At 36.2% G+C, this 6,675-nt stretch overlaps 1 long non-coding RNA gene across 1 annotated transcript; it reads left to right on the forward strand.

Moving 5' to 3' along the window:
• The first annotated feature begins 346 nt into the window (after nt 1–346).
• LOC110871415 lies at nt 347–5,203 on the forward strand. Its single transcript, XR_002553718.2, has 5 exons — nt 347–502; nt 868–985; nt 1,095–1,306; nt 1,804–1,939; nt 5,084–5,203. It is a non-coding gene; the product is annotated as an uncharacterized LOC110871415 (long non-coding RNA).
• The last annotated feature ends 1,472 nt before the right edge of the window (nt 5,204–6,675 follow it).

The following is a 6,675-nucleotide window of genomic DNA, read 5'->3' on the forward strand; positions in this document are numbered from 1 at the left end:
TCAAGACACGGGGCATGTCTGGGAGGCACGATCGTGGTCAGCTCTTGTGGGACCTACTGGATCCAGGGGCGGATCTATAGCCAAGAAAGGGGTTCCCAGGACCCGTTCGGTTCGGAATTTATAGTGTTAAATTAAATACAAAAGACTGAAGGAACCCTTTAGTATTTTTTGAAGGAACCTGTAACCAAAATTGATCAGTGCTAAACTGGTAAAGCACCTGCTATTTGTAATTGAGGTTCCGAGTTCGAGTCCAGTTAGGCGCTTTTCTTTTTCTTTTTTTTTTTTGCGTTTTTTTTCCTTTTTCACTTCAAACAAATTAGGGTTTTAACTTCAAACTTTAAATGTTTAGTGTTTATTCCTTTACCCCCAATACCAAACGTAAACTCACACAGACACATGACCACTGCACACATTGTCCTCGTCCGTCCAGCAGCCGCCGGTCGCCGGAGCCCGGAGCCACTCCAGCCCCTTCTCTTACAGTTTCCCTTGGTCACTCTCTAAGGTTTGTTGATTTTAACTTTTAGTTTGTAGATTTTTAGATTCAATCTATGATTAGTGATGTTATATCTTAGAATTTATTGATGTTAAATCTTAATCTTTTTTATAGAAACTTAGGATTTAGGAAATAGGGATGCTAATGTTTTAACTTGTGTTTTAATGTTTTTGAAATTATAATTGGTGATGTTAATTTGTAGTCTTTCGAATGTTATTATATTAAAAAAGCAAAGAGATTCATTTAAGATCAAGAAAATTAGGGGAAGTCTTGAAGGTGAATAAACTTCATACAATTCTGAAAATCTTGTTAAAAAAATTCAAAACCATATAATAGATGATTAATACCAATAGTCTTATTGCAATTTTTATCAGATGGAGAGCATTTGTGAAGATACAAATGTTTTAGAAGAGAAATATAACAATTTCTAGGCAAAGAAACCGTTTGATGGATAATTAATTTCTTGGCGAAGAAACCGTCTCATCTTACAGGGTAAGTAAGTTTATTTCTTGGTTGTAATTGATTTAAAAAGGGGAATGTTTATTCCCTGTTCTTTAGTATATTCCAATAGTATAAAATGTGTTCTTTTGGGTAAAATTAGGTGTTTGATGGGCATGGAGGAAAGGGTGCATTAAAGTTTGTTCGTGATAATTTGCCAAGAATCATTGTTGATGATGCTAATTTTCCAATGGAACTTAAAAAAGCAGTCACGAGGTTGTTTGCAGAGGCAGATGTTGCATTTGCGCGGTCATGTGTTCTTGAATCTGCTCTTTCTTATGGCACAACTACGCTTGCCGCTATGATCTTTGGGAGGTTAGTTCAATAATAAATAGTGTTTTTTATATGTCTCTTTTAAATATATCTGTATGATAACAAATTACTGAATCTTGATCAATATTTTAAATACTCTGTAATGATGAAAATTGATAAATAGATAGTTTTCGAAAATTGCATAAAAAGTCTATTTTTCTTTGTGCAACTAATCCAGCCCAAATTTATCATGAAGATGCTTTCTTTCATAGTTATATCGTATTTTTTATTATGTGATGAACCTTATCCGACCCGAATTTTTTTTATGTTCGGACATATGAAATTGAAACATTAAAAAAAGTGAACCTCTTGGAAAAAATTCCTGGATCCGTCACTGGCTGGATCTGGGCAAATCTTCTAGAAGCTTGGTTTGTCCTGTAGTGCCAAGACACGAGGTGTGTGATGTGCACAAAGTGATTAAATAAAACTAACTAATATTAACCAAAACTAGACATGCTAAGTTCGTGGGATTGATTTTGTGAAATCTGTTATCGATACAGAAAAATACGTTCGTGAAGATGGCGGTGCATTTAGTCCAATCGACGAAAGAATGTTGGGCAAGTGTGAACAAGATATTCAACAAAGATTGGCTAACCCTGACACAGCTCCAAATTGTGACAACCCTCACCAAATCAGGTATCCGTACGAATTAATTAATATTTAATTAATGCTTAATTACTGTGCGTGCTTACAGTTGTGATTAAACTGCTACGTGATTTCTGATACATACATATACTTGCATCATACCTTATTGCTGTCACTCCATTTATTTACACCGAACTATAGTGACAAACTTGATGCACAATAGCACAGTAGTACAATGAACGGATAACCCAGTAAACGTGCTGACATAGCCGGCACTAGACAGACACTGTCTCTAAGGCCAGTATGAGCCGGGAATAGTTTACTACACTAGTAGGTAGTGTAGGGAGGTGAGGATTGTAGAACTGCGTCACTAGGTGAAAGTTATAGTGACCGGATGTGCCTAAAACATGATTTGAACACAAAATTCTGCACTTTAAAACAAAATTCAGCATTTAAGCTAACTAGCAAAGTGAAAAAAAACATGGGAAAATAATACTAGACGCTTTCCAAAGTGTCAGGAATTCATTGTGTCCCTAAAAATAATATTAAAGACACTTTAAAGCTTTGTTTGACACTTTAACGGATCAGTATCCAACCAAACAACCGGACTTTACCCGGAACATAAAAATATTGTCAATGACACTGTTTTTCCTTTTCTGAGCCAGTTAGGGTCCCCGAATACCCTAACACCCGTTATAACCCATAACACACTAGTAACTAATTAAAACTCTTAACTAATCAAACTAATCACTAACTAACTAGTTAAATTCCAACCAATTACCCCCCCCCCCCCCCCCCGACCAAAATCGGTCCCATTTGGGACACCCCCCCTTACACTTTTGATTAATTTAATCAAACTTGCCTCATATCTTGATGACATAATATCTAATGGTTAACTAGAGAATATGGTCTATAAATGTGACCATGAGATCACCACTTCACTTCAACTCAACACTTAGCAAGTTACTCTCTTTCCCTCTTCCCTTGATATCTCGGCGGAACACAACCATACCCACCTCACCATCATTCAATCTTGATCTTGCAATTCCACTTACTTACAAAGGTGAAAGGGTTCATACAAGGAGACCCGGAGCTTACGGAATCACAAGGACCTCTCTACATCGCTATTAACCACCTTGTTTTCGCTTGATTTCTTCCCTAGCCTTGAGCTAGTTGTAAGTGATTCTAAACACTCTCTTGTTCATGTTTGAAGTGGTTAATAAGAAATTCAACGGATAAAATTCGTGAACACTAAAGATCAAAGCTTAAAGACTTAAAAGTATGATGAATATGGTGGTTAAAGAGTAAATAATGGTGTAAAACTCATGAATCTTGTTTAGTAATGATTATTTTATGTTGTTTGATGCTAGTAGTAGAACGGATCGTCATCTAACCAGGCTAGGTCATGTTCATGAAACATGAACTAGTGTTATGTAAAGTGTGAAAATGGTAAGATGATGACTCTACTACTTATGAACATGAACTTGTGTAAAAGTGATTTTTCTTGTAAAATGGAGTTCAAAACTAGTAGATCTAAAGATCTACAAGTGGTATTTTCGAAGAACCAAGTGAAAGATGCAGTCGCGTTTAAAAGCCGGATCTTTCTTGAAACAAAAGCTTTTTGGGAACAAACAAGTGTGTAAACACTTGTGTGACAAAAGGTTTTAACAAAAGAAATATTTCCGTAGTTTTTGACTAAGAAGTTGTAAAGATGCATTTTCTTTAAAAATAAAGATTTCAAGAAACCGACTTTATTTTTAAAGATAGAAAGATCTACTAAAAATATTGGAAGATTACTACGTATTTTCACACAACTCACAAGTTCATGTGTTTGCGATTTATATTTCTTTTGACTAGTTTAATGTTTAAATATTGTTTGATGATGATGGTTGAAAATTGTTGATTGAATTTTGAAAAGAAAATGATACGCTAATAAGCGTGGCAACCTCCAGTTACAGAGGAAACTCTGGCGAAATTTTTCCAGAAATATAACACTTGGAAATATTTTTATAACAAGTGTTATGAATATATTTTTAACTTGTCTTTCCAAATAAAATTCGCCATGGATTTTTATTACAAAACTTCCAAGTGTCGGAGGTGGAATTTTCATAAATAAAACTTGCTAAAATATATATTTAGAATATATATTTTTCATAATAGCACTTGTGTGAATTTTATGATTATTTTGTGAACTACATAAATATTATTTTTAGAGTAAAAATAATATTACTGGAACATACTGAATATTAACGACTCCAAAATAATACTAATGCCCTCACAATAAATATTTAAGTTACACCGGTATTATTGTTACCACATGAACCTTAAAATGTAACTTACGTATTTTCGGAAAAATACTCTTAAAAGCGTATTTTGATAAAAGTATTATTTTGGGAAAAATTATATGGAATAAAATATAATATTTTTGGGAAAAATATTTATGTTTTGGAGATAGAATGTTTTGGACGAATGAATTAAGGTATATTTTATTAAGTGGGACTTAATAATGAAGTCTTGGAATTATATAAACGCACATGTATTAAAACCCCCATCCTTGGGAAGGAATATAATTAATGCATAATTAAGAAGTGTAAACACGAAATAGTTGCCTAACTATTTCCCAAAACTTAAACCTTAAGCTAAGGCAAGGCCGTCCGTCTAATAGAAGTTAGTACGTGTAGGTCGTTACGCAGCAGGTTAACTGGGAGATTTCTATTTCGAGATGCACCTCAGTGAGTTCATGTCCCCCCTTTTCTCTTAAACTGTTTTCAGTTTCTAATCTGCGGGGGTGAAATACATGTTACAATGTTTACGAATACTTTATACATGGTATGGTTAGCGTAAGGAGGGTTACTACTTAGATCATGTGAGTGGGTAGGCGGGAACTGGAGGCCATTAATCCTCAGTGTAGGACCGAGGGTCTTTAGCGGTAGATCTATCTGGGTGTAGCGAGCCCAGCCCCAGGCCCAACAGTACGGACCTCGGGGTGACTTGGTACCTGACGCAAAAATCTGCTAGGTTTGAGTCTTCCTACTGCACTTCACACATATCAATGGCCTTGCAAACCATTGGTGATCTCCTTATTTCCTTATTTGCTACATACCAGGATTTTATACTTACAAAGGTTTTACATACTCACTACACATGAACTCGCTCAACATTTTTGTTGATTTTTCCAACTTACATGTATTTCAGGGAATTAAGGATCTGGCACGGTATGCTACGGTTTCATGTTGCGTAAGAGTTATGAGGTCATCCAAGTTTAGGGGTTGTGGCTTTTACCTGGATGAGTCACAGTTCTTAAACTACGCCTGTTTTATGTTTGTGGTTATGTCTTCTGAACAATGTTTTTATTTGTTATGTTGTAATTCCGTTGCACGTGTCGACATTTTAAAAACTATGTTGTGGTACTTTTAATTTAAAACATGAACCAATGGATGATCTGCATGGTTTTACTTTCATATAGCCTTGTTGTGATTAAGCTATGGTATTAAGAAGTCACACCAAATAAACCCACGCTTCCGCAAAGCCAGGGTGTGACACAAATGATCTGCGTGATCTAGAAGACAAAGAATGAAGACACGCAAAATGGAGAGCTAAATATGTAAGACATATTCCTAAACCACAACCTCCTCCACGACAGGTTCCTTACATGCAATTGGAGAATGATGAGTCAAAGGGGAACATTCTCAGCTGGATTTATGTCAAAGATCTGAAATGTGTGGCCATTAAGAGGGAATTTGGAATGCAGTACTTTAATTATGTTTTGAGGATTCTTACATTGCCACATTACAATGTATATGCCCTGGCCCGTATCAAGTTGATCAACCAAACGAACAATCCTCTGCTGAACTTGTTCGAACAAAGAGTTAGATGGGGTAAAAGAAATGCATGGAAAAACGAGTTACACCAGCCGCAGTTTCCTGAGCTCATTCAGATCCGCTTTACTTTTGATCCCGAAACCAACACAGGCCGCTATCGTCTAAAGTACAAGGCACCTGAAGTAATGACCGTGATTCCATTATTGAAGATGCCTCGGGATTTTTTGGGAAATATGCGCTTGTGGTGTTATGATTCGGGCACGACTGAAGCTGTGATAGTCTTCAAGGATGACACACCTAACTTTCGCATTTTTTGACAGCATGTGGATTGTGAATATTTCGAAGAAAGATATCGCAAGGCTTTTCAACAGCGAGATTTATCATGACGATGCAGATGCTCGACAGGCAATGAAGTTTCAGCGGGTTGCATGTATTTGTTACTATTACAGAATTAACTCGGGAAGTAAGTGGTCGGATACTCATAAAGGATGGTAGAGACATTGAAGATCGACGACCAAGCTGCAGCCAATGGGGAGTTTGTTGGTGCACTTTGTATATGTAGCTTGTTTTATTGTTTATTTATTTTGTGCGTTGCCACACCCCGATTTCCTGTGGGCCCGGATGGGTTTAGTTGTGACGGTTGGGTAGCAGTTATCACAATTAATAATAATAATGCGGCGAAAGTATTAAAGGTAGAAATACATTCATAACATTAAAATTTCGAATATTCAAAATACAAAGATTGTTCAAGTTTTCAAGTTCATAGCCCACAGGCGGATCAAGATGAAAAGAAGCGTAGACATCATAGGCCTTAAGCTAGGAGTCGCAAATTCCATAGCCTTTATCATAGCCGACCCGGATTCCTAGCCTAACATTCAAGGTTCGGTACCTGCAATTTAGTCTTTTGAAAATACGACAGCTTTTGCTGGTAAATGCAATTAACTGACTCATTTTGAAAATAGTTTT

The sequence above is a fragment of the Helianthus annuus genome, chromosome 8, assembly GCF_002127325.2.
Source record: "Helianthus annuus cultivar XRQ/B chromosome 8, HanXRQr2.0-SUNRISE, whole genome shotgun sequence".
NCBI lineage: Eukaryota > Viridiplantae > Streptophyta > Magnoliopsida > Asterales > Asteraceae > Helianthus > Helianthus annuus.